This window comes from Lithobates pipiens, unplaced genomic scaffold (genome assembly GCF_037356315.1).
Source record: "Lithobates pipiens isolate NorthernLeopardFrog02 unplaced genomic scaffold, aLitPip1_a1.2 Scaffold_28, whole genome shotgun sequence".
Taxonomy (NCBI): Eukaryota; Metazoa; Chordata; class Amphibia; order Anura; family Ranidae; genus Lithobates; species Lithobates pipiens.
The window spans coordinates 89,371,363-89,398,981 of NW_027507789.1; the positions used below are offsets into that span (position 1 = coordinate 89,371,363).

A 27,619-nucleotide genomic window follows, 5' to 3' on the forward strand; every position below is an offset into this window, starting at 1 on the left:
GCGCGCATCAAACGAACACGGAAGGAACAGCTTGCTAATCTGTTTCGTGAACTTGCCTCTGTTGAAGCGAAACATAAACATACCCCCTTACGGACCTTAGAGATTGAATTGGGGACACTCCATACCCATATTGCTGTCCTACTCCATTATAAAGCGAAAGCGGCACTCCAGTTTTGTCGTAAACTGACGTAGGAGTCAGAGGACAAATGCAGAAAAATCTTAGCCAGGTCGGTAAAGGAGTTGAAATCTGGCTCTTACATACCACAGTTGATAGATGAGAATGGCCAGAGGGCCTCTACCCCAACCCAAATAGTCGAAGTCTTTGAAAAATGTTACTCTGATCTCTACAACCTGCCCGATTCAGGGTCTGGACAGGACAATATAGACAGATATGTAACCGGTTCTGGTCTACCAACCCTCTCATCGGAATCACGGGAGTACTTGGAGGACCCGATCACACTGGAAGAAGTCCAGACGGCCGTGGGACCTCCGAAGGTGGGTAAGGCTCCGGGCCCTGACGGATATACCGCACAATACTTTAAGACCTTCCTCCCTATTCTCGGCCCGCGCTTGGTGAATTTATTTAATACTCTGAGCTCGAATGGGGATTTTCCTGAGGATACCCTTAGAGCCCACATCTCGTTGATACCTAAGGAGGGCAAAGACCCGGGCCTATGTGGGAGCTACAGACCCATTTCCCTCCAAAATTCGGTCCTAAAACTATTCTCTAACTCCTCGCCACGTGATTGGCACATCACTTGTAGTCCCTTATACATATTGACCAGTTAGGTTTTATTCCCACCAGGGAAGATAGGGACAACACCACTAAGGTGCTTACCCTGATCCGTAAAGCAAAGTCATCTGGGACCCCTTGTCTTTTCATGAGTACTGATGCCGAGAAGGCTTTTGATCGGGTCAAATGGACATTAATGTTCTCGGTCCTTCGCCATATAGGTCTGAGTGAACGGATGCTGGCATGGATAAGTAAGATATACTCACGTACTTACATTCCACCGGACATTGCGCGTACGTTTATGTTGAACTTCCCCCCACCCTTTGTCACTAAGATCCGCAGTTTGCTTCACGGGTGGCATTCTGGCCTCCATTCCTGGTTCAGCAGATGCAATCTCATTAAAATGAACATACTCCCTAAATTTACTTATCTTTTCCAAGCTCTCCCGATCCAGATTCCAGTCCTGTTTTTTAAGCAAGCTCAATCCTTGCTCACTCAATTTAACTGGGCCCACAAAAATCCCAGACTTAAGCGGTCACAGCTGACATTGTCTAAACAACAGGGAGGGTTGGTTCTCCCTAACTTGCGACGCTACTACCTGGCCTCCCATCTGGGGCGTGTATTGGACTGGAATCGAAACTAATTTTCTAAGCTCACTCCCGAATCCTGAATAAGAAGCGCCATGTGGTGCTATAAGTATTTACCCACAGAATTTATGTCACATCCCACTATAGGGGCTTAGTTGAAAGTCAGTCACCTGATCGCTACCCAAAACACACTCACGTCTTTGACTTCCCCCCTATTCCCTATATGTGGCCATCCAACCTTTGAACTGGGGACCCACTTAGAAATTCCAACCTAGACAATGCGTCTAAATTCGTCATTGATGGAAAATGGCCTTCTTTCTCAACCCTAACAGATCCGACAGGGCTTTCCAACTGCCTTTTTGGAGAGCGGCGCAACGACATCATTTTCTCCATTCCATCCCCAATCCTCAAACGTTCGCCCGCCCTCAGACGGAGTTCGAGACTCTATGCAGGAGCGAAGGCCCTTTGGCCCACATTCTCTCTCAAACAGATTACCCACACTTAACCTGTCTGGCCAACTGGGAAAAGGACCTTAATTGCTAATTTTCCCCAGCACAGAGACAACGCATTATCACTTTGGCTCTCAAAATGTCGCTGTGCACGAAGATACAGGAGACGAATTTTAAACTTCTCACCAGGTGGTATTTGACACCATCAAAGCTGCAGAAATGTTTCCCCTCTTCCTCGAACATATGCTGGAGGTGTGGAGAAGAAGAGGGCACGTTGCTGCACATTTTTTGGTCCTGCCTCAGCTTGGTGGACTTCTGGACAGAGATCCGATGCATGACACAAAAATTCACAGACTTCTCCATCCAGGAAGAGGCTGCATTCTTTCTCTTGTACCATTCACAGATTCCCATTAAGAAGTACAAAAAAATCTATTTTATGGCATGTGATAAATGCGGCGAAATCCTGCATCCCTCTCTATTGGAAAAAATGTTCCCCCCCTTTCGTAAGGGGGGGAACTTTCGTAAGGGGGGGAACTGGCTTAGGAAAATAGAAAACATTAAAAAAAATGGAGGACTTGATCCTCACATCACAAGGTAAACAAGAATTTTTTAAACAAACCTGAGACATCTGGAATACCTTTATATTCTCGCTGGAAGGATGTCGCCTGCTATCGCCTTAGTGCTCTGAGCTTTCCTTGACTGGCCCCTTGGACAGTGGCTGCCATCGTGTCTTGTCCCCTCTTCTCCTTTTCTGATCTTTCAACCCTTCTCTTTTCGGCCTTCCTCCCCTATCTCTCACCCCCTCCACCCCCTCTCTCTTTTGGAAAGAGTGGAAAATTGGGAATGACGGCCCCACACCCCCCTCTGGATGGATTATGCCGGAGGGACCTGGGGTTTGTGTGACCCTGGATCTTGGTACAGTACTTTATCCGTGCCTCGAATCATTGTGATTGATGGAAGGCAGACTCACAGTTGCCAATATACCTGTATCAAGTATTGTTCAGCTGCTTTTTGCTCTGTATTTCTCTGTTGCATTATGTACTCGGGGGACCGTCTTCCCCTATTTGGAGAAAAAATTTTATTTGAAAAAAAAAGAAGCCTACGACACCTGGTATTCCCAGGCGGTCTCCCATCCAGGCATTAACCAGGCCGGACCCTGCTTAGCCTCCAAGATCAGATGAGATGGAACAGATTCAGGGTGATGTGACCGTAGCCAATATCTTCAGGCACTCTCAACTCTCTTGACAAACACCAAGATGGTCACCTTGGAAACAAGTGGAAAAAAATAGGTCAATGGCCACAACATAAAAAGAAGCCTACGGCATCTGGAAATCCCAGGCGGTCTCCCATCCAGGTACTAAACTGGTCCCAACCCTGCTTAGCCGCTGAGATCAGATGAGATTGGGCTCTTTCAGGGTGGTGTGGCCGTAGGAGATTTCTTCAGGCACTCTCAACCTTGACTAACGCCAATATGGTCACCTTGGGAAACAAACAAAAAAATCAAGTCAACGCCAACAACATGAGAAGAAGTCTACAGCACCTAGTATTCCCAGGTGGTCTCCCATCCAGGTATTAACAAGGCCCGACCCTGTTTAGTCTCTGAGATCAGACGAGATCTGGTGCTTTCAGGGTTATGTGGCCATAGGCGAGCTCTTCAAGCACTCTCAACCCTCTTGACAAACACCAAGATGGTCACCTTGGTAAACAAAAAAACAAAAAAACAAATCAACGCCAACAACATAAAAATAAGCCTCCAGCACCTAGTATTCCCAGGTGGTCTCCAATCCAGGTACTAGCAAGGCCCGACCCTGTTTAGCCTCTGAGATCAGAGGAGATCGGGCGCTTTCAGGCTTATGTGCCCATAGGCAATCTCTTTGGGCGCTCTCAACCCTCTTGACAAATGCCAAGATAGTCACCTTGGGAAACAAGCGAAAAAAAAACAGGTCAATGTCAACAACATAAAAAGAAGACTACGGCACCTGGTATTCCAAAGCCATCTCCCATCCAGGGACTAACTAGGCCCAACCCTTCTTAGCCTCAGAGATGAGAAGAGATAGGGCTCTTTCAGGGTGATGCTGCTGTAAGCGAACTCTTTGGGCACTCTCAACCCTCTTGACAAATGCCAAGATGGTCACCTTGGGAAACAAGCGAAAAAAAAACAAAACGAATCAAGGCCAACAACATAAAAAGAAGCCTACAATAACTGGTATTCCCAGGTGGTCTCCCATCCAGGTACTAACCAGGCCTGACTCTTCTTAGCCTCCAAGATCAGACGAGATTGGGTGCTTTCAGAGTGCTCGGACTCTTTCCCCATCACTAATGGGACGAGGCAGGGGTGCCCTCTGTCTCCCCTAATTTTTATTCTGACACTGCAACCACTTATGTGTCACGTTCGGAATGACCCGAATATTACTGGCATATCCAAACCCTCGGCACACCACAAAATTGCGCCGTACGCTAACGATCTAATTTCTTTCGTCTCCAATCCACACATTTCGCTTCCCAATATACTCGCGGCTCTCCGGCGATACGGCAGCCTATCAAACTATAAAATCAATTGCACCTTTGGCTGTATTGAATATATCGGTCCCGGATGGTGAGGCCAAGAGGCTACGCTCCGCTTTTCCATTCTACTGAGCTGAAAAATCTATACGTTACCTGGGCGTTGACATCGCAGCGGATTTGGCGCAATTGTACCCGCTTAATTTTGTCCCTCTCCTGAATAGACTGAAATCTGATTCGGGAAACTGGCATGCTTTAACACTGACCTGGTTCAGGCGCTGTAATGCATTCAAAATGACGGCCCTCCCGCGGATTTTATACTTGTTCCAGACATTACCGATCCGGTTACCCCCAATTTTTTTCAGACAACTGCAGGTGCTGCTCCGGGACTTTATTTGGCCGCGCAAACCGCCCAGAGCCCGTTTGCAATTGCTTGCCAGACCAAAGGACAAGGGGGGTCTGGGTCTCCCAGATCTGAGACAATACTACAGAGTGACTCTGCTAGTGAGAGTCGTTGATTGGCATTGTAATGGCCCACACAAGCAGTGGGTGGAGATGGAGATTGAGGATGGATCCATTCCCCTATTGACCTCCCCGTGGCTCCTGTCCTCCCTACCAAAAGACCTCAGAGATCACCCCCGTAGTGGGAGCTACGTTGGCTGTTGTGCGGAGGTTGTTCCGCTGCACACACATTGCTCCCTTGCCGTCACCATAACTCCGGTTATAGGTAATCCAGACTTCCCACCGGGATTTACCAACAAGAAACTGCGACAGTTGACAGTGGTGGGGAGACAGCGTCTGGGAGAGGTGTGGCCCTTGGGAGGGCTCCCGACCACGCAAACTGTTGCCAAGCTTTCTGACCCTCCGCTTGACTTGTTTAGTGCTTATCAACTTCATCACTTTCTTCTGGCCATACAAAGGGCCCCCTACACTCCTAGAGACCTGACACCCTATGAATCCATCTGTCACAAAAAGGAACCTGTGCGACACACCCTCTCCCTCCTGTACAACCTATTAAGTAGTCAGGAGGAGGAGTCGACCCCACCATTTATCCACAAATGGGAGAGGGACTTTGGCATCACATTTACCCCACAACAGATAGGCAAGATCCTGACATTAGTACATAAAGCTTCCATCGCAAACCAATATCAAGAATCAGGATACAAGATAGTCTCACGCTGGTATAGAGTCCCATACCTTCTGAATAAAATGAATAGATCGATCCCGGATGTTTGTTGGAGGTGCAATTCAGATACGGGGACCATGGGACACATTTTCTGGGCATGCCCGGCCTTGAGGAACTTTTGGGTGGAGGTGACCGAGACGATAAAAACTCTCAGAAATGTAGATATCGCAGACAACCCAGCAGCGTGCCTTCTACACTTGACCGAACAGCCTGTTCGAAAATACAAAAAAACCCTCCCGATGCAACTCCTGAACGCCGCCCGGGCCTGCATTCCCACACTGTGGAGGCAGCCTCAGCCCCCCATCCAAGGTGCTGTGGTATTCCAAAGTCAATCATATTCTCTGGATGGAAGAATTGACCGCCACCCTTCACAACACTGAAGAGGCATTTAGTGTTACATGGAGGCCCTGGAGGTATTTTTCTGGTACTTGAGACTACATTCGGGAGGTGAGCAGCGCCCCTGTCCCAGAAAAAGACTGAACATCTAACGTTTACCTACGTAGGCCATGTCTGCCCTCGGTGGCATCCCCCCCCCTCCCTTTTTGTCTTTATTTTTCTATTTTTCCCCGCCGCCATCCCCCCCCCTCCTCTCTCTCCGTCTTTGCACTCTCTTCTTCCCCCGTCCTCCCTTTTGACTGTGCCTTGTCTCCTTACTAGCCTTTGGGACCCAGAAGAGCCCCAGGGTTCTGGACACGACCGGCTCATATTTTACTCTGGTTCACATAGGTCATGATAAGCTGGCTCGCTGTGGTCCCAGTTGCTCTCCATGATTACATTTGTCCGAACAGGGCTGCATTAGTTATACTGTACTACATGTCCGAGGTGGGGTTTCTCTCATTTCTGCATGAAACTCTAGGACTCCCCTCTGAGAACCCAGAGTTATTTGGCTGCCTATTTTTTGTTACCATGTAATTGTGACCCTGGGTCATGCTGTATGGTTGACTGTTATATTTATGTTGTTCTACTTATACTTAATAAAAGAATAAAACAAAAAAATAAAAAATAAGTCAATGCCAACAACTTAAAAAAAAGCCTATGGCATCGAGAAATCCCAGGTGTTCTCCCATCCAGGTACTAACCAGGTCCCAACCCTGCTTAGCCTCTGAGATCAAATGAGATTTGGCTCTTTCAGGGTGATGCAGCCATAGTAGATTTTTTCAGGCACGCTCAACCCTCTTGACAAACGCCAAGATGGTCACCTTGGGAAACAAACAAAAAAAAACAAGTCAACGCCAACAACATAAAAATAAGCCTACCGCACCTAGTATTTCCAGACGGTCTCCCATCCAGGTATTAACAAGGCGCGACCCTTTCTAGCCTCTGAGATCAGCGGAGATTGGGCGCTTTCAGGGTGATGTGCCCATAGGCAATCTCTTTGGGCACTCTCATCCCTCTTGAAAAATGCCAAGATAGTCACCCTGGGAAACAAGCGAAAAAAAACAGGTCAACGCCAACAACATAAAAAGAAGACTACGGCACCTAGTATTCCAAGGCCGTCTCCCATTCAAGTACTAACTAGGCCCAACCCTTCTTAGCCTCTGAGATCAGAAGAGATAGGGTGCTTTCAGGGTGATGCGGCTGTAAGCGATCTCTTTAGGCACTCTCAACCCTCTTGACAAATGCCAAGATGGTCACCTTGGGAAACAAGCAAAAAAAAAGAAAACGAATCAACGCCAACAACATAAAAAGAAGCCTACAATAACTGGTAATCCCAGGTGGTCTCCCATCCAGGTACTAACCAGGCCCGACTCTTCTTAGCCTCCAAGATCAGACGAGATTGGGTGCTTTCAGAGTGATGTGGCCATAGGCAATCTCTTCAGGCACTCTCAACCCTCTTGACAAACACCAAGATGGTCACTTTGGGAAATAAGCGAAAAAAAAACAGGTCAACGCCAACAACATAAAAAAAAGTCTACGACACCTGGTATTCCCAGGCGGTCTCCCATCCAGGTACTAACAAGGCCCGACTCTATTAGCCTCCAACATCAAACGAGATCGGGTGCTTTCAGGGTGATGTGCCCGTAGGCAATCTCTTCAGGCACTTTCAACCCTCTTGACATTGCCAAGATGGTCACCTTGGGAAACAAGCAAAAAAATAAAAATAAGTCGGAAGCTAGAGACAATACGGCCCGAGTCCTCAATTTAATCCATGCGGCGCATGTACAGGGAAGGCCCTTGCTTATGTTGTCAACGGATGCGGAGAAGGCCTTTGACAAGGTGGCCTGGCACTTTATGCAGGCCACCCTGGAACATATAGGTCTTGGCCCCAACATGATGAGCTGGGTAATGTCGCTTTACTCCACGCCATCGGCAGCGGTACGGGTGACCGAGTGGTGCTCGGACTCTTTCCCCATCACTAATGGGACGAGGCAAGGGTGCTCTCTGTCTCCCCTAATTTTAATTCTGACACTGGAACCACTTATGTGTCACGTTCGGAATGACCCGAATATTACTGGCATATCCAAACCCTCGGCACACCACAAAATTGCGGCGTACGCTGACGATCTAATTTTTTCCGTCTCCAATCCACACATTTTGCTTCCCAAAATACTTGCGTCTCTACAGCGACACGGCAGCCTATCAAACTATAAAAACAATTGCGCCAAGTCGGCTGTATTGAATATATCGGTCCCGGATGGTGAGGCCAAGAGGCTCCACTCCTCTTTTCCATTCTACTGGGCTGAAAAATCTATACGTTAACTGGGCGTTGACATCGCAGCCGATTTATCGCAATTGTACCTGCTTAATTTTGTCCCTCTCCTGGATAGACTGAAATCTAATTTGGGAAACTGGCATGCTTTAACACTGACCTGGTTTGGGCGCTGTAATGCATTCAAAATGATGGCCCTCCCTCGGATCTTATACATGTTCCAGACATTACCGATCCGGTTACCCCCAATTTTTTTCAGACAACTGCAGGTGCTGCTCCGGGACTTTATTTGGGCGCGCAAACTGCCCAAAGCCCATTTGCAATTGCTTGCCAGACCAAAGGACAAGGGGGGTCTGGGTCTCCCAGATCTGAGACAATACTACAGAGTGACTCTGCTAGTGAGAGTCGTTGATTGGCATTGTAATGGCCCACACAAGCAGTGGGTGGAGATGGAGATTGAGGATGGATCCATTCCCCTATTGACCTCCCCGTGGCTCCTGTCCTCCCTACCAAAAGACCTCAGAGGTCACCCCGTAGTGGGAGCTACGTTGGCTGTTGTGCGGAGGTTGTTCCGCTGCACACACATTGCTCCCCTGCCATCACCAATGACTCCGGTTATAGCTAATCCAGACTTCCCACCGGGATTTACCAACAAGAAACTGCGACAGTTGACAGTGGTGGGGAAACAGCGTCTGGGAGAGGTGTGGCCCACGGGAGGGCTCCCGACCACGCAAACTGTCGCCGAGCTTTCTGACCCTCCGCTTGACTTGTTTAGTGCTTATCAACTTTGTCACTTTCTTCTGGCCATACAAAGGGCCCCCTACACTCCTAGAGACCTGACACCCTATGAATCCATCTGTCACAAAAGGGAACCTGTGCGACACACCCTCTCCCTCCTGTACAACCTATTGAGTAGTCAGGAGGAGGAGTCGACCCCCACCATTTATCCACAAATGGGAGAGGGACTTAGGCATCACATTTACCCCACAACAGATAGGGAAGATCCTGACCTTAGTACATAAAGCTTCCATCGCAAACCAATATCAAGATACAAGATAGTCTCACGCTGGTATAGAGTCCCATACCTTCTGAATAAAATGGATAGATCGATCCCGGATGTTTGTTGGAGGTGAAATTCAGATATGGGGACCATGGGACACCTTTTCTGGGCATGCCCGACCTTGAGGAACTTTTGGGTTCCCAGTAGCGTGCCTTCTACACTTGACCGAACAGCCTGTTCGAAAATATAAAAAAACCCTCACGATGCAACTCCTGAATGCCGCCCGGGCCTGCATTCCCGCACTGTGGAGGCAGCCTCAGCCCCCATCCAAGGTGCTGTGGTATTCCAAAGTCAATCATATTCTCCGGATGGAAGAATTGACCGCCACCCTTCACGCGCCCAAATAAAGTCCCGGAGCAGCACCTGCAGTTGTCTGAAAAACAATTGGGGGTAACCGGATCGGTAATGTCTGGAACATGTATAAGATCCGAGGGAGGGCCATCATTTTGAATGCATTACAGCGCCCGAACCAGGTCAGTGTTAAAGCATGCCAGTTTCCCAAATCAGATTTCAGTCTATCCAGGAGAGGGACAAAATTAAGCAGGTACAATTGCGCTAAATCCGCTGCGATGTCAACGCCCAGTTAACGTATAGATTTTTCAGCCCAGTAGAATGGAAAAGAGGAGCGGAGCCTCTTGGCCTCACCATCCGGGACCGATATATTCAATACAGCCGACTTGGCGCAATTGTTTTTATAGTTTGATAGGCTGCCGTGTCGCTGTAGAGACGCAAGTATTTTGGGAAGCAAAATGTGTGGATTGGAGACGGAAAAAATTAGATCGTCAGCGTACGCCGCAATTTTGTGGTGTGCCGAGGGTTTGGATATGCCAGTAATATTCAGGTCATTCCGAACGTGACACATAAGTGGTTCCAGTGTCAGAATTAAAATTAGGGGAGACAGAGAGCACCCCTGCCTCGTCCCATTAGTGATGGGGAAAGAGTCCGAGCACCACTCGGTCACCCGTACCGCTGCCGATGGCGTGGAGTAAAGCGACATTACCCAGCTCATCATGTTGGGGCCAAGACCTATATGTTCCAGGGTGGCCTGCATAAAGTGCCAGGCCACCTTGTCAAAGGCCTTCTCCGCATCCGTTGACAACATAAGCAAGGGCCTTCCCTGTACATGCGCCGCATGGATTAAATTGAGGACTCGGGCCGTATTGTCTCTAGCTTCCGACTTATTTTTATTTTTTTGCTTGTTTCCCAAGGTGACCATCTTGGCGTTTGTCAAGAGGGTTGAAAGTGCCTGAAGAGATTGCCTACGGGCACATCACCCTGAAAGCACCCGATCTCGTTTGATGTTGGAGGCTAATAGAGTCGGGCCTTGTTAGTACCTGGATGGGAGACCGCCTGGGAAAACCAGGTGTCGTAGACTTCTTTTTATGTTGTTGGCGTTGACCTGTTTTTTTTTTGCTTATTTCCCAAAGTGACCATCTTGGTGTTTGTCAAGAGGGTTGAGAGTGCCTGAAGAGATTGCCTATGGCCACATCACTCTGAAAGCACCCAATCTCATCTGATCTTGGAGGCTAAGAAGAGTCGGGCCTGGTTAGTACCTGGATGGGAGACCACCTGGGATTACCAGTTATTGTAGGCTTCTTTTTATGTTGTTGGCGTTGATTCGTTTTCTTTTTTTTGCTTGTTTCCCAAGGTGACCATCTTGGCATTTGTCAAGAGGGTTGAGAGTGCCCAAAGAGATCGCTTACAGCAGCATCACCCCGAAAGAGCCCTATCTCTTCTCTTTTCTGAGGCTAAGAAGGGTTGGGCCTAGTTAGTACCTGGATGGGAGATGGCGTTGGAATACCAGGTGCCGTATTCTTCTTTTTATGTTGTTGACATTGACCTGTTTTTTATCGCTTGTATCTCAAGGTGACTATCTTGGCATTTGTCAAGAGGGTTGAGAATGCCCAAAGAGATTGCCTATGGGCACATAACCCTGAAAGCACCCGATCTCCTCTGATCTCAGAAGCTAAACAGGGTTGGGCCTTGCTAGTACCTGGATTGGAGACCACCTGGGAATACTAGGTGCTGTAGGCTTCTTTTTATGTTGTTGGCCTTGACCTGTTTTTTTTTCACTTGTTTCCCAAGGTGACCATCTTGGCGTATGTCAAGAGGGTTGAGAGTGCCCGAAGAGATTACCTACGGCCCCATCACCCTGAAAGCACCCAATCTCGTCTGATCTCGGATGCTAAACAGTGTCGGGCCTGGTTAGTACCTGGATGGGAGACCGCCTGGGAATACCAGGTGCCATAGGCTTCTTTTTTTTTATTTTTTTTTATTTAGTAGTATGCAACATACAATGCAAAGGCAACTTCACAGAATGTGTGATACAAATAGTTACAAACAAACGATCATATTGTATGGATATCAGAGCCAATGGTAAGAAGTCCGAGGAGAATAGCATGTGTACAGCTTTGCGGTCATATCAAGATGAGATTAAAGCTCCATCTCGTTGGGATCCTCTACCACGTAAAATATTATTGATACTAGCCCTGCTATCCTCGAAGAGTTTAGATATCCATAGATAGGGGAAGAGTATTGTGTAGTAGTCAAATGGGGTCGGAACATACCATTTTCTTTTCCCTTTTTTGAGTTAAGAAGGGAAATAGTAGAACTGAAAGGAGGGAGAAGGGGAAAGAGAAGATTGGGGAAGGAAATGGCAGAAAAGGAAAAGAAGGGGTAAGGGGGTGTCGTGGGTAGAGTGGATAGGATGGGGTCCCCTCCCAGGGAGCAAGAGACGCCCTCGGCTCACCAGCTCATCAGCTGTCCAATGTTTGGAACAGCGATCTCCAATGATCACCATGAGCTTACTATGTCTCGCGGAGGTATTCTTCCGAAAAGCGAAACTGGGTCCAGTAGAACCATCTGTTCCCATGCTCCTCCGTTTTATCCCTCATTGTGGCAGTCAGGTCTGCCATTCGTTCAATATCATTTACCCTTGCGAACCACTGGGTCACCATTGGAGCAGATTGCTCTTTCCACTGACTTGGGATGCAGGCCCTAGCTGCATTGAGGAGATGTTTAAGTAAGGACTTATGATAACGCTTTCTCGACATAGGAGTTAGATTGAGAAGAACTGCTGCGGGATCATTGGCTAAGGAAATGTCTGTGAACTTGTGGATGAGTCTCAGGACAGGCTGCCCAAATGTTTGTAATTTAGGGCATTCCCTGAAAATGTGGAGAATGGTGCCAGTCTGTTGCCCACAGCGACAGCAGCGGTCAGATTGACCGGGGAATATTTTGGCCAACACCACCGGTGTACGATACCAGCGTGTGATCAGCTTATATGAGATCTCCTGATATTTACTGCAGAGTGACGACTTATGGGCGAAAAAGAGTATTCTGTCCTTCTGTGGTTTGGAGAATGTAGTTTGTTAGTCCCTTTTCCATTTAGCTAGGAAGGGTGGATCCGTGGAGGATTGTGCGTCTGTCAGGATTTGGTAGGACCTAGAGAGGGAACCACGAATTGGGCCATCATCCAGGCAAAGTTCCTCGAAGGGGTGGAATTGGCTAGAGAAGAACGAATGGTTAGGTAGTGATCTGAGGAAATGGATTAGCTGTCTAGCTCTCCAGCTATCCAATGCAACAGGTACTTGCTCTAGCAGTATGGTCCCCATGGGAATCAAGCCCGTGGGTCCAAGAAATAGGGCTGCTCTCAGAAGCCCTTTCGGGGCTTGCCTGGTAAAGGCCTGGTCAGACAGGCCCGGAGGGAATCTAGGATGTCCAATAATTGGGGTCATAGGAGAAGGGAAGTTAGTCAGGTGGGAAAGATAAAAAAAAACTATCCATCTCGGCGAGCGAGGGGCCAATTAACGGGTGAGTAGTCACACAGGGCTCCAATGGCCTCCCCGCCCAAGGCAGACCAGCCAGTGGAACCCGTGCCTTCTCCTGCTCTAGCTTGACCCATAGCTTCAGTTCCCCATGCCGGTGTCTTATCACATATGGTCCCCCATCGGATAGTGTCCGCTGTGTACTGCGCATGCGCAGTACACAGCAACACAGATTCCGAAAATTGCCGAGCATGAACAGCGCCTGCGCACTGAGTCCAGGTTCTATCCCCACTATCCAAGTGGACATAGAGTAAGAATATAAAAGAGCCGAGCGCAGCGAGGCCGAGCCCGAAGCGTGGCGAGCGAAGCTCGCCTGCGAGGGGCCCTTTAATATTCACAACCCTATGTCCGCTTGGATGGTGGGGCTACCACCTCCACTCACCGCGCAGGCGCCGTTCAGCTTCGGAGATTTTCCGAAGCTTCGTCTGCTCCGTACTGCGCATGCGCAGTACGGTGCGGACACTATATCATGGCCGGACAGTATATGGCAGAACACCGGCACCAGTCAACCACCGGTGTCATGTGCGTTGCTGTGTAATATAGAGCAGGGTCCGGGCAGCCAATACCTCCCCGCAATTTCGGTCGCAATAGCATTGCCCTACCAATACGCATATGTTTCCCGCGCCAGAGGAACTTGATAAAGATTGAGCGAACCGCATGAAAGAAAGTCTGGGGTATTTTGATAGGTAAGGCTTGTAGTAGATAGAGAAGTCGTGGCATCGCGTTCATCTTCAACACATTACAGCGTCCGAACCATGACAGAGCTAGTGGGTCCCATCTTTTAAGGTCCGCTGTAAGCCCATAGGCTTCTTTTTTTGTTGTTGGCTTTGACCTGTTTTTTTTGCTTGTTTCTCAAGGCGACCATCTTGGCGTTTGTCAAGAGGGTTGGGCGTGTCTTGAAGAGAACGCTTACGGCCACATCAACCTGAAAGCACCCAATGTCGTCTGATTTCAGAGGCTAAGCAGCGTCAGGCCTGGTTAGTACCTGGATGGGAGACTCCCTGGGAAGACCAGGTGCCATAGAAGGATCTGGTCTGGTTAGTGTCTTTTTTTTTTTTTTTATTCTTTATTTACGGATTGCAGGTAATACAGAGACAAACTGTAAAAGACATAGATCCCTCAGTTTTCCAGGTTAACAAAAATACATAGTTAATACTTCGTGGGGGACCGGGGGAAACCTAACAACTTATGTCAGCAGCAGCCCCAGCCGTGGCTAGGCCACCACATTATCCCACTCTAATGATCTGGCACCCTAGTGTCTACTTATAAACCAGGGCAGTCCGCGGGGCGATCCCCCTCAAGGCCCAGACTGAGGGGCCTCTAACATCGGTCACCTTCATTCTATTGGTCAAAGAGCTCAGCCGGGACCACCCCGAGGGCCGCCAACCCCTGGCTGGGAAATCGAGGGAACAAAACGAAAAGATCCTTGCAATCACCATGTATTTTAATTATACTTGGGAGTTAGGGGGTAGGGAAAGAGGGGGGAGCAAATGGGCAGGAGAAGGGGATGGGGTAGAAAGAATGAAAGTTATAGGGGGCTAACAGTGCTACGAGGCAGACGGGGGAGAGAGTGAACCAGGGTGGTATACGAGAAGGGAGAGAAAGAAAGAGGACTCCGATGGGTTCCCACGGCCGGACCCTTCCCTCTATACACGTGCCAGAGCCTACAGATAGGATCTGTATGCGTCGGAAAACCTGAACAGGCTCCAAGACAACCAACAAGCAGTGTGCTCTTCCTCCCTGTCGCCTAACGCTGATGTGAGCTGTTCCATACGGTAGATGTCGCAAACTCTTGCAAACCAGTGAGACACCAGTGGAGCGGCCTGCTGTTTCCACATGCTAGGTATACATGCCCTGGCCCCACTCAGAAGATGTTTTAAGAGAGATTTATGGTACTTCTTGCTCGAGAGTGGGGTCAGATTGAGGAAGATCGCAGCTGGGTTGTTCTGGAGATCAATAGCCGTGAGGTCATAAATGATATTGAGAACCTGTCTCCAGAAATGGGCCAGTTGAGGGCATTCCCAGAAGATATGTAGTAACGTGCCGGCTTGTTCACCGCATCTCCAGCACAAAGGGCTGTGACCGGGAAACATAGCCGCCAGGACAGTGGGGGTCCTGTACCATCGGGTCAAAATTTTATAAGCTATTTCCTGGTATTTACTACATAGGGATGACTTGTGCGCAAAAAGAAGCGCGTGGTTCTTCTGGTCTGGCGAGAGCCGGACATGCAGGTCTCGCTCCCATTTTTCCACGAACACCAGGTTACCCTGGGAGAGTTGGTCCAGTAGGATGCGATATGACAGGGAAAGAGACCTTCGGGTCGGTCCCTCTCCTGAGAATACCTCCTCAAACGATGTTAGGGGTCTGCGGAATTCGCCACTGTTTGGCAAAGATTTCAAGAAGTGGGAGAGTTGGGAAAGCTTCCACTGTCCCAGGGCCGTGGTTGCTAACGCCTCGTACATAGTGGAGACCGCTGTCCACGTCCTAGGGCCAAGAAAAGAAGAGGCCCGCACAAGGTCCCAGTCAGGGTCGAGGCGGAAAGACTTTTCCGTCATGCCGGGTTCAAAGCGTGGGTGTCCAATAATAGGAGTCATGGGCGAAGGGAAACTGGGCACGCCCGTCAGGGTAAAATATCTGTCTAGCTCTTGTAACGTTGGCTCAATGTGTGGGTGTGCCCGCGTCGCTCCCGACCAGCCCGGTCCACTCCAGGGCAAACCCTCAAGTGGAAATGGTACGGATTCATGCTCCAGACGAACCCACAGCTTATCCTTCAGGTGTCTGCACCAGTCAACTACTCTGTTCATGTGCACCGCCGTATAGTACCATGCCGGATCTGGGAGGCCAATCCCTCCCTTGTCTTTTGGTCTGAGCAGTAATGTTCGGCTGAGTCTTGGAGGCCTGCCCTGCCATACGTATCGAATAAAGATGGAGCGCATGGCTTTAAAAAATGATTGGGGGATTTTTATCGGTAAGGCTTGTAATAGGTACAAGAGTCTGGGCATTACATTCATTTTGAGCACATTGCATCTCCCAAACCAAGAGGTCGCCAACTTTGACCACCTCTCTAGATCTACGGCAAATTTTTTTAGAAGCGGCTGGAAATTCAATTGGAAAATCAGATGTGGGTCCGGGGGAACCTTGGTACCCAGATATTGTATAGCCCCAGTTGCCCAACGAAAGGGAAAATTAGTGCTTAGACTCGTCTGGGCATTGGTAGACAGGGAGACGTTGAGTGCTTCCGATTTCTGTAAGTTAATTTTAAAATTTGACAGGGTGCCATATCGTCTTATTTCCGCTAAGAGATTCGGCAATGTAATGTGAGGCTCTGAGACATAGAACAAGAGGTCATCTGCAAAGGCTGCGACCTTATGGTGGTGTGAGGGGGTGTCCAGTCCCTTGATGTCTATGTTCTGCCTGATGTGGTGCAGCAAGGGTTCAAGCGATAGGACAAACAAAAGGGGGGACAACGGGCATCCCTGCCTCGTTCCATTGCCAATAGTGAAACGCGACGAGGCAAACCCATTGACCCTAACCATCGCCGTCGGTGACGAGTAAAGAGCTGTAACCCATGAAAGCATGGGGGGGGGGTACACCCAGGCTTCGCAGGGTGGCTAGCAAAAAAGGCCAGCTCACCCTGTCAAACGCTTTTTCTGTGTCCACAGAGAGCAACATAATCAGTAGTTTAAGGCGTCTGGCGCGTTCTATAACATTGATTGTCCTGGTAGTGTTGTCTCGGGCTTCCCTGTTACGAATAAACCCCACCTGATCCAGAGGTATCAGGCGTTGGAGAATGGGCACCAACCGCTCCGCCAGTATCTTAGTGAAGAGCTTAAGGTCGCTGTTTAATAAGGAGATGGGCCTGTAGTTCGCACAGAGAAGCGGATCCTTCTCCGGCTTGGGTATGACCGAGATGCTTGCCTGCAACAGCTCCGGTGGAAAGGTCTGGCCCTCCAATAGGGCGTTAAAAGCTGACACAAACGGCGTGGACAACAGGGAGAGGAAGGCCTTATAATAAGGGACCGTAAACCCATCTGGGCCTGGTGCCTTGCCCTTGGGTGAGTCTCTTAACGCTGCCGACAATTCCTCCGGGGAGATAGGTTGCGAGAGAAGCTCTATCTCTTCCTGTGTAAGCGACGGGAGGTTTGCCGAAGCTAGGTACTCATCAATGGCTGCTGTGCCGGCCTGGAGGGCATCTCCTGAGTCCCGGGGGTGCAAGTTATAAAGGGCTTCATAGAAAGATCGGAAACACTCCGCTATCTCCCGTGAATCATGAAGCTTGGCACCCGAAGGGGAGGTTATGGTTGGAATGAAGGACGCGTTGCGTTGGGCACGCAGGGAGTTCGCTAGGGACCTACTACACTTGTCTCCATATTCATAATACGTCCTGCGGACCCACATGAGTCTGGTTCTAGCCTGAAAGAGAGAGAAATCTCTGATTTGTTCTCTAAGATCTCTCACCTCCAGCGCAGCAGTCGGCTGGGATTTGTGTCGTTGTTCACACGCATGCAACTTGGCAATACGTTTGGAGAGAGCCTCAGTTTTGGCCACTTTGAGTCTATGACCATGTTTAATAAGAATGCCCCTAATGTAGCATTTATGAGCCGCCCATAACATGAGGGGGTTGGAAACAGAATCACGGTTATGATCAAAGTAACTTTCTAATTCCCTAAGCAGGTCTGCGTGGGTCTCAGGGTCCTTCAGGAGAGACTCGTTCAGTCTCCACCAGGACTGACCACGCGACTCCTGTTGTAGCTTCAGCATCAAAGAAATCGGGGCATGGTCAGACAGGGCTATGTGGCCTATCTGAGTGTCTGTGACCGCCGGGATAGCATTGTGGGTCGACTAAAAACATATCTATACGTGAGTAAGAACCATGAGCGGTGGAAAAGAACGTATAGTCCCTATCCTGTGGGTGAAGCGTACGCCACACATCGATCAGTCGGTGGGAGTGTAGCAGGTCTCTTATGTGTGAACGCGTTCTCGCAGAAATCGCAGAGGTGCCCGATGATGAGTCTCTGCGGGGGTCCAAGGTGAGGTTAAAGTCCCCCCCAACGATCAAAGTACCCTCCGAGAATGCAGCCAGGGCATCCAAGCATGCTTCTAAGGCCGGCAGCTGGTCCACATTCGGCATGTATAGGTTGGCAAGAGTAAAAGTTTGCGAGTGGAGAGTTCCCTTAATGAAGAGATATCTCCCTTCACTATCGGCTTGGACAGCTAACAGGCGCCACGGCAAGTTTTTAGCAAGAAGAACACACACTCCTCTCGATTTGGAAGTAGGGGACGTGCTGTGGTGGGCCAGGGGGAAGTGCTTACTATAAAGCCGTGGTATTTGGTCTGTCCTGAAATGGGTCTCCTGGAGGAAAACTATTTGGGGCTTCATCCGCCACAATTCTGTTAGGCAGCTGGACCTTTTTTCAGGTACATTCAGCCCTTTCACATTTCAGGAAACCAGCTTCAGGGCCATGACGGCAGTGGTACCCGGCCGGCGGTCCCCACCAGAGTCAGTAGTAGATATAGAGTTCAAGCACAGAGGAAGAGGAGGAGAAAAAGGAAAAGCAGTAACGAAGCGGAGAAGGTCCGGAGTTAGTAGGGAGGAGGAGGGTAGGAGGGGTGGGGATAGATCGGGGAATTGCTAAAGCTCCTATCGGAGAGAACCTGCCGGTTAGGGCAGAGGGGCCTAGTGGGGGAAGAGGTAAGGCACTGCAGAGGGAGGAACTCGTCGGTGCAGTACCCCTCCAGCATCCCATGGTCCATGCAGTCGCAATCGGGCGTGCACGGAGCTTCTTTGGCATCTTAACTACGACATCAAATGCATTATAGAACATCACTGCAGCAGGTATCGGGCAGTTAACAACAGTAGAACAGTGCATAATTAGACCAACATATTAAACTTTTCAACACAGAGTATAGATAAATTTATACCACCCAGGCACCCGCCCCTCCCCCCCCCCAAAAAAAAATGGAAAAAAGGGGGGGGGGAGGAGAGGGGGAGGGAGCGGGAACGCCGCCCAGGGGCACCCGGGGGGCACCACCAGGCAGTCCAAAAACACAAAGAGCGCCGAGACTAGGGCACCTGTAGATAAACAGTAACGAGAATGGTGAACAGTACCGCCAATGACTCAGGGCTTCGTCCAGGAAGTGCAGTGTCCAACTCTGTTCTTCCAATGTCCTTCCTCTCCCCTAGCGGGGGCACTGGGAACAATGGCCCGTGGCATGGTAAACAACACAAAGCTGGATACTCCAGCCGTCTATGTTGGTAGAGAAAAAGAAAACAAAAAAAAAAGGGTATAACACAGGAATAACGGAAAATTACTGTACTCTCTCAGGGTTCACGATCTTGGGGGGCCTGCGATCTCTGACGTTGGGATCGACGGTGGCGTCTCACTCTCTGTGGCCTGGTTGAGGGGTTGTTCGTCGGGGCCACTGCTCCCTGGGGGACAACAGGAGCCAACCAGTCGGGGACCTGAACCGAGGGCAGGCCCAAAGCCTCCAGAAAGGACGGGACCTCCGAAGGGTGTCGTAGCGCAAGGGGCCTCCCATTTTTGCGCACTATAAGGTGAAACGGATGGCCCCACTTGTATGGAATCCTCCGTTCAGTTAGGTGTTCCAGAAGGGGTCGCAGACAGCGTCTCATCTGGAAGGTCTTGCGGGATACATCTGGCAGAAGGGTGACTTGGGCCCCGTCAAAATCAATGCTGCCTTTGCGCCACGACGCTTGCAGGACATCCTCCCTAACTGAGTAATTGTGGAGACAGCATAAAACGTCACGTGGCCGGTTCTCTGTGGGGCTCCTGGGGCCCAGGGTCCTGTGGTCTCTATCAATGGCTGTGTCAGCAGCGCAGACCAGACAGGCGTTAAATATAGCTGTAACTGTGGCTTTGAGGTCTGCCTGGCCAGTGGCTTCGGGCAAGTCTCTGATCCTGATGTTGCATCTGCGGTTGCGATTCTCAAGGTCATCCACTAGGAGTTGCAACTGTGCCACTCTGTCAGCAAGGGTATCATGTGCGGCTTGCAGGCCAGAAACATCAGTGGTCAGGGAGGTCACATCCGATGCCAGGGTGGTCACCCGCTCGTTCGTAGCCGACACGTCACGTTTGACCCCTGCGATTTCATGTCGCAAGGTCGTTTCAATCCTGGCTGCCATACAGCTAAAGTCTGCTTTAGTGGGAAGGTTTTGGAGTAAAGCTAGGATGGCCTTGTCCCCCAATAATGCTGGTGCTGGTGGCAGCGGTGGGTCCCCCTGTGTGTCTGAGGCGAGAGCAGCCTCGCCATTCGGTCCTGGGATGAGGCTTCCACTGCGGGAGGGTCTCTGGGACAGTTGGGAGTTGTGAGGGAACCAGGGTGGCAGGCCGCTATGGTCCGGGCTGTCAAGCGAGGCCATGGACAGTGAGCGGGGGAGACACGGGGACAAGTCACTAGGCGGGGAGAACGGGGGCATGTCGTGTCCCTGCATAGCAGTCTGCTCACCTTCCCTCTGTGCCGCGTGTCCTGGAGCGCCGGAGGCCGCGGGCGCCATCTTGGCTGGATCCGGCGTGGAGGCCGGAGGCTGCAGCGGGACCAAGTACCTGTCCATGGCAGCAGCGGCGGACCCCGCTCGGCTGGCTGTGTTCCGCCGAAGCGCGGAGATGTCGGCGATGCCGAAATATGCGACCAAACTGTGGTAAAGGGGTGCGGAGGGGTCACGGACCGGGAGCTCCGGAAAAGAGCGTCCTCACTCCTTCATGCCTAGGCCACGCCCCCCCTGGTTAGTGTCTTGATTGGGAGATCGCCTGGGAATACTGGATGCCGTAGGCTTCTTTTTATGTTGTTGGCTTTGACCTGTTTTTTTTAGCTTGTTTCCCAAGGTGACCATCTTGGCCTTTGTCAAGAGGCTTCAGAGTGCCCAAAGAGAGTGCCTACGGCCAAATCCCCTATATAGTATCTTATATATAATAACTAAAAATATTATTTATTATTATAGATATAGATATATAGTATAGTGATTTGGCCGTAGGCACTCTCTTTGGGCACTCTGAAGCCTCTTGACAAAGGCCAAGATGGTCACCTTGGGAAACAAGCTAAAAAAAACAGGTCAAAGCCAACAACATAAAAAGAAGCCTACGGCATCCAGTATTCCCAGGCGATCTCCCAATCAAGACACTAACCAGACCAGATCCTTCTATGGCACCTGGTCTTCCCAAGGAGTCTCCCATCCAGGTACTAACCAGGCCTGACGCTGCTTAGCCTCTGAAATCAGACGAGATCGGGTTCTTTCAGGTGTATGTGGCCGTAAGCGTTCTCTTCAAGACACGCCCAACCCTCTTGACAAACGCCAAGATGGTCGCCTTGAGAAACAAGCAAAAAAAACAGGTCAAAGCCAACAACATAAAAAGAAGCCTATGGGCTTACAGCGGACCTTAAAAGATGGGACCCACTAGCTCTGTCATGGTTCGGACGCTGTAATGTGTTGAAGATGAACGCGATGCCACGACTTCTGTATCTACTACAAGCCTTACCTATCAAAATACCCCAGACTTTCTTTCATGCGGTTCGCTCAATCTTTATCAAGTTCCTCTGGTGCGGAAAACATATGCGTATTGGTAGGGCAATGCTATTGCGACCGAAATTGCGGGGAGGTATTGGCTTCCCGGACCCTGCTCTATATTACACAGCGACGCACATGACACCGGTGGTTGACTGGTGCCGGTGTTCTGCCATATACTGTCCGGCCATGATATAGTGTCCGCGCCGTACTGCGCATGCGCAGTACGGAGCAGACGAAGCTTCGGAAAATTTCCGAAGCTGAACGGCGCCTGCGCGGTGAGTGGAGGTGGTAGCCCCACCATCCAAGCGGACATAGGGTTGTGAATATTAGAGGGTCCCTCGCAGGCGAGCTTTGCTCGCCACGCTTCGGGCTCGGCCTCGCTGCGCTCGGCTCTTTTATATTCTTACTCTATGTCCACTTGGATAGCGGGGATAGAACCTGGACTCGGTGTGCCGGCGCCGTTCATGCTCGGCAATTTTCGGAATCTGTGTTGCTGTGTACTGCGCATGCGCAGTACACAGCGGACACTATCCGATGGGGAACCATATGTGATAAGACACCGGCATGGGGAACTGAAGCTATGGGTCAAGCTAGAGCAGGAGATGGCGCGGGTTCTACTGGCTGGTCTGCCTTGGGCGGGGAGGCCATTGGAGCCCTGTGTGACTACTCACCCGTTAATTGGCCCCTCGCTCGCCGAGATGGATAGTTTTTTTCACCTTTCCCACCTGACTAACTTCCCTTCTCCTATGACCCCAATTATTGGACATCCTAGATTCCCTCCGGGCCTGTCTGACCAGGCCTTTACCAGGCAAGCCCCGAAAGGGCTTCTGAGAGCAGCCCTATTTCTTGGACCCACGGGCTTGATTCCCACGGGGACCATACTGCTAGAGCAAGTACCTGTTGCATTGGATAGCTGGAGAGCTAGACAGCTAATCCATTTCCTCGGACCACTACCTAACCATTCGTTCTTCTCTAGACAATTCCACCCCTTCGAGGAACTTTGCCTGGATGATGGCCCAATTCGTGGTTCCCTCTCTAGGTCCTACCAAATCCTGACAGACGCACAATCCTCCACGGATCCACCCTTCCTAGCTAAATGGAAAAGGGACTTACAAACTACATTCTCCAAACCACAGAAGGACAGAATACTCTTTTTCGCCCATAAGTCGTCACTCTGCAGTAAATATCAGGAGATCTCATATAAGCTGATCACACGCTGGTATCGTACACCGGTGGTGTTGGCCAAAATATTCCCCGGTCAATCTGACCGCTGCTGTCACTGTGGGCAACAGACTGGCACCATTCTCCACATTTTCTGGGAATGCCCTAAATTACAAACATTCTGGCAGCCTGTCCTGAGACTCATCCACAAGTTCGCAGACATTTCCTTAGCCAATGATCCCGCAGCAGTTCTTCTCAATCTAACTCCTATGTCGAGAAAGCGTTATCATAAGTCCTTACTTAAACATCTCCTCAATGCAGCTAGGGCCTGCATCCCAAGTCAGTGGAAAGAGCAATCTTCTCCAATGGTGACCCAGTGGTTCGCAAGGGTAAATGATATTGAACGAATGGAAGACCTGACTGCCACAATGAGGGATAAAACGGAGGAGCATGGGAACAGATGGTTCTACTGGACCCAGTTTCGCTTTTCGGAAGAATACCTCCGCGAGACATAGTAAGCTCATGGTGATCGTTGGAGATCGCTGTTCCAAACGTTGGACAGCTGATGAGCTGGTGAGCCGAGGGCGTCTCTTGCTCCCTGGGAGGGGACCCCACACTATCCACTCTACCCACGACACCCCCTTACCCCTTCTTTTCCTTTTCTGCCATTTCCTTCCCCAATCTTCTCTTTCCCCTTCTCCCTCCTTTCAGTTCTACTATTTCCCTTCTTAACTCAAAAAAGGGAAAAGAAAATGGTATGTTCCGACCCCATTTGACTACTACACAATACTCTTCCCCTATCTATGGATATCTAAACTCTTCGAGGGTAGCAGGGCTAGTATCAATAATATTTTAAGTGGTAGAGGATCCCAACGAGATGGAGCTTTAATCTCATCTTGATATGAACGCAAAGCTGTACACGTGCTATTCTCCTCAGACTTCTTACCATTGGCTCTGATATCCATGCAATATGATCATTTGATTGTAACTATTTGTATCACACATTCTGTGAAGTTGCCTTTACATTGTATGTCGCATACTACTAAATAAAAAATAAAAAAAACAGAAGCCTATGGCACCTGGTATTCCCAGGCGGTCTCCCATCCAGGTACTAACCAGGCCCGACACTGTTTAGCATCCGAGATCAGACGAGATTGGGCGCTTTCAGGGTGATGGGGCCATAGGTGATCTCTTCGGGCACTCTCAACCCTCTTGACAAATGCCAAGATGGTCACCTTGGGAAACAAGTGAAAAAAAAAAACAGGTCAATGTCAACAACATAAAAAGAAGAATACGGCACCTGGTTTTCCAACGCCATCTCCCATCCAGGTACTAACTAGGCCCAACCCTTCTTAGCCTCAGAGAAGAGAAGAGATAGGGCTCTTTCAGGGTGATGCTGCTGTAAGCGATCTCTTTGGGCACTCTCAACCCTCTTGACAAATGCCAAGATGGTCACCTTGGGAAACAAGAAAAAAAAAAAACGAATCAACGCCAACAACATAAAAAGAAGCCTATAATAACTGGTAATCCCAGGTGGTCTCCCATCCAGGTACTAACCAGGCCAGACTTTTCTTAGCCTCCAAGATCAGACGAGATTGGGTGCTTTCAGAGTGATGTGGCCATAGGCAATCTCTTCAGGCACTCTCAACCCTCTTGACAAACACCAAGATGGTCACTTTGGGAAATAAGCGGAAAAAAAAACAGGTCAACGCCAACAACATAAAAAGAAGTCTACGACACCTGGTATTCCCAGGCGGTCTCCCATCCAGGTACTAACAAGGCCCGACTCTATTAGCCTCCAACATCAAACGAGATCGGGTGCTTTCAGGGTGATGTGCCCGTAGGCAATCTCTTCAGGCACTTTCAACCCTCTTGACAAACGCCAAGATGGTCACCTTGGGAAACAAGCAAAAAAATATAAATAAGTCGGAAGCTAGAGACAATACGGCCCGAGTCCTCAATTTAATCCATGCAGCGCATTAACAGGGAAGGCCCTTGCTTATGTTGTCAACGGACGCGGAGAAGGACTTTGACAGGGTGGCCTGGCACTTTATGCAGGCCACCCTGGAACATATAGGTCTTGGCCCCAACATGATGAGCTGGGTAATGTCGCTTTACTCCACGCCGTCGGCAGCGGTACGGGTGACCGAGGGGTGCTCGGACTCTTTCCCCATCACTAATGGGACGAGGCAGGGGTGCCCTCTGTCTCCCCTAATTTTAATTCTGACACTGGAACCACTTATGTGTCACGTTCGGAATGATATATTACTGGCATATCCAAACCCTCGGCACACCACAAAATTGCGGCGTACGCTGACGATCTAATTTTTTCCGTCTCCAATCCACACATTTTGCTTCCCAAAATACTTGCGTCTCTACAGCGACACGGCAGCCTATCAAACTATAAAAACAATTGCGCCAAGTCGGCTGTATTGAATATATCGGTCCCGGATGGTGAGGCCAAGAGGCTCCGGTCCGCTTTTCCATTCTACTGGGCTGAAAAATCTATACGTTAACTGGGCGTTGACATCGCAGCGGATTTAGCGCAATTGTACCTGCTTAATTTTGTCCCTCTCCTGGATAGACTGAAATCTGATTTGGGAAACTGGCATGCTTTAACACTGACCTGGTTCGGGCGCTGTAATGCATTCAAAATTATGGCCCTCCCTCGGATCTTATACATGTTCCAGACATTACCGATCTGGTTACACCCAATTTTTTTCAGACAACTGCAGGTGCTGCTCCGGGACTTTATTTGAGCGCGCAAACCGCCCAGAGCCCGTTTGCAATTGCTTGCCAGACCAAAGGACAAGGGGGGTCTGGGTCTCCCAGATCTCAGACAATACTACAGAGTGACTCTGCTAGCGAGAGTCGTTGATTGGCATTGTAATGGCCCACACAAGCAGTGGGTGGAGATGGAGATTGAGGATGGATCCATTCCCCTATTGACCTCCCCGTGGCTCCTGTCCTCCCTACCAAAAGACCTCAGAGGTCACCCCGTAGTGGGAGCTACGTTGGCTGTTGTGCGGAGGTTGTTCCGCTGCACACACATTGCTCCCCTGCCATCACCAATGACTCCGGTTATAGGTAATCCAGACTTCCCACCGGGATTTACCAACAAGAAACTGCGACAGTTGACAGTGGTGGGGAAACAGCGTCTGGGAGAGGTGTGGCCCACGGGAGGGCTCCCGACCACGCAAACTGACGCCGAGCTTTCTGACCCTCCGCTTGACTTGTTTAGTGCTTATCAACTTCGTCCCTTTCTTCTGGCCATACAAAGGGCCCCCAAAACTCCTAGAGACCTGACACCCTATAAATCCATCTGTCACAAAAGGGAACCTGTGCGACACACCCTCTCCCTCCTGTACAACCTATTGAGTAGTCAGGAGGAGGAGTAGACCCCACCATTTATCCACAAATGGGAGAGGGACTTTATTTTTCTTTTTTTCCCCGCCGATATCCCCCCACCTCCTCTCTCTCCGTCTTTGCACTCTCTTCTTCCCCCGTCCTCCCTTTTGACTATGCCTTGTCTCCTTACTAGCCTTTGGGACCCAGAAGAGCCCCAGGGTTCTGGACACGACCGGCTCATATTTTACTCTGGTTCACATAGGTCATGATAAGCTGGCTCGCTGTGGTCCCAGTTGCTCTCCATGATTACATTTGTCCGAACAGGGCTGCATTAGTTATACTGTACTACATGTCCGAGGTGGGGTTTCTCTATTTTCTGCATGAAACTGTAGGACTCCCCTCTGAGAACCCAGAGTTATTTGGCTGCCTATTTTTTGTTAGCATGTAATTGTGACCCTGGGTCATGCTGTATGGTTGACTGTTATATTTATGTTGTTCTACTTAATAAAAGAATAAAAAAAATAAAAAAAATAAGTCAATGCCAACAGCTTAAATCTAAAGCCTATGGCATCGAGAAATCCCAGGCGGTCTCCCATCCAGGTACTAACCATGTCCCAACCCTGCTTAGCCTCTGAGATCAAATGCACGCTCAACCCTCTTGACAAACGCCAAGATGGTCACCTTGGGAAACAAACAAAAAAAACAAGTCAACGCCAACAACATAAAAAGAAGCCTGCGGCATCTGGAAAACCCAGGCGGTCTCCCATCCAGGTACAAACCAGGCCCAACCCTGCTTAGCCTCTGAGACCAAACGAGATTGGGCGCTTTCAGGGTGTTGTGCCCGTAAGCAATTTCTTTGTGCACTCTCAACCCTCTTGACAAATGCCAAGATGGTCACCTTGGGAAACAAGGGAAAAAAAACAGGTCAAAGCCAACAACATAAAAAGAATCCTACGGTATCCGGTATTCCCAGGCGATCTCCCAATCAAGACACTAACCAGACCAGATCCTTCTATGTCACCTGGTCTTCCCAGGCAGTCTCCCATCCAGGTACTAACCAGGCCTGATGCTGCTAAGCCTCTGAAATCAGATGAGATCGGGTGCTTTCAGGGTGATGTGGCCGTAAGTGTTCTCTTCAAGACACGCCCAACCCTCTTGACAAACGCCAAAATGGTCGCCTTGAGAAACAAGTTCAAAGCCAACAACAAAAAAAGAAACCTATGGCACCTGGTATTTCCAGGCGGTCTCCCATCCAGGTACTAACCAGGCCCGACACTGTTTAGCCTCTGAGATCAGATGAGATTGGGCACTTTCAGGGTGATGGGGCCGTAGGTGATCTCTTTGGGCACTCTCAACCCTCTTGTTAAGCGCCAAGATGGTCACCTTGGGAAACAAGCGAAAATAAACAGGTAAACGCCAACAACATAAAAAGAAGCCTACGGGACCTGGTATTCACAGATAGTCTCCCATACAGGTATTAACCAGGCCGTACACTGCTAGGTCTCCGAGATCAATGAGATTGTGCGCTTTCAGGGTGATGTGGCCATATGTGTTCTATTTAGACACTCTCAACCCTCTTGACAAATACCAAG

At 49.7% G+C, this 27,619-nt stretch overlaps 9 pseudogenes; 3 read left to right on the forward strand and 6 right to left on the reverse strand.

Moving 5' to 3' along the window:
* Nucleotides 1-3,082: 3,082 nt before the first annotated feature.
* On the reverse strand, nucleotides 3,083-3,202 carry LOC143936750 (5S ribosomal RNA; annotated as a pseudogene).
* A 95-nt stretch (nucleotides 3,203-3,297) lies between these two features.
* On the reverse strand, nucleotides 3,298-3,416 carry LOC143936494 (5S ribosomal RNA; annotated as a pseudogene).
* Nucleotides 3,417-7,147: 3,731 nt separating this feature from the next.
* Nucleotides 7,148-7,266, reverse strand: LOC143937502 (5S ribosomal RNA; annotated as a pseudogene).
* Nucleotides 7,267-10,642: 3,376 nt separating this feature from the next.
* On the forward strand, nucleotides 10,643-10,761 carry LOC143937401 (5S ribosomal RNA; annotated as a pseudogene).
* A 321-nt stretch (nucleotides 10,762-11,082) lies between these two features.
* Nucleotides 11,083-11,201, forward strand: LOC143937754 (5S ribosomal RNA; annotated as a pseudogene).
* Nucleotides 11,202-11,301: 100 nt separating this feature from the next.
* Nucleotides 11,302-11,420, forward strand: LOC143936656 (5S ribosomal RNA; annotated as a pseudogene).
* Nucleotides 11,421-23,746: 12,326 nt separating this feature from the next.
* LOC143936431 (5S ribosomal RNA) lies at nucleotides 23,747-23,865 on the reverse strand (annotated as a pseudogene).
* Nucleotides 23,866-24,187: 322 nt separating this feature from the next.
* LOC143936950 (5S ribosomal RNA) lies at nucleotides 24,188-24,306 on the reverse strand (annotated as a pseudogene).
* Nucleotides 24,307-27,242: 2,936 nt separating this feature from the next.
* LOC143936402 (5S ribosomal RNA) lies at nucleotides 27,243-27,361 on the reverse strand (annotated as a pseudogene).
* Between the last annotated feature and the right edge of the window lie 258 nt (nucleotides 27,362-27,619).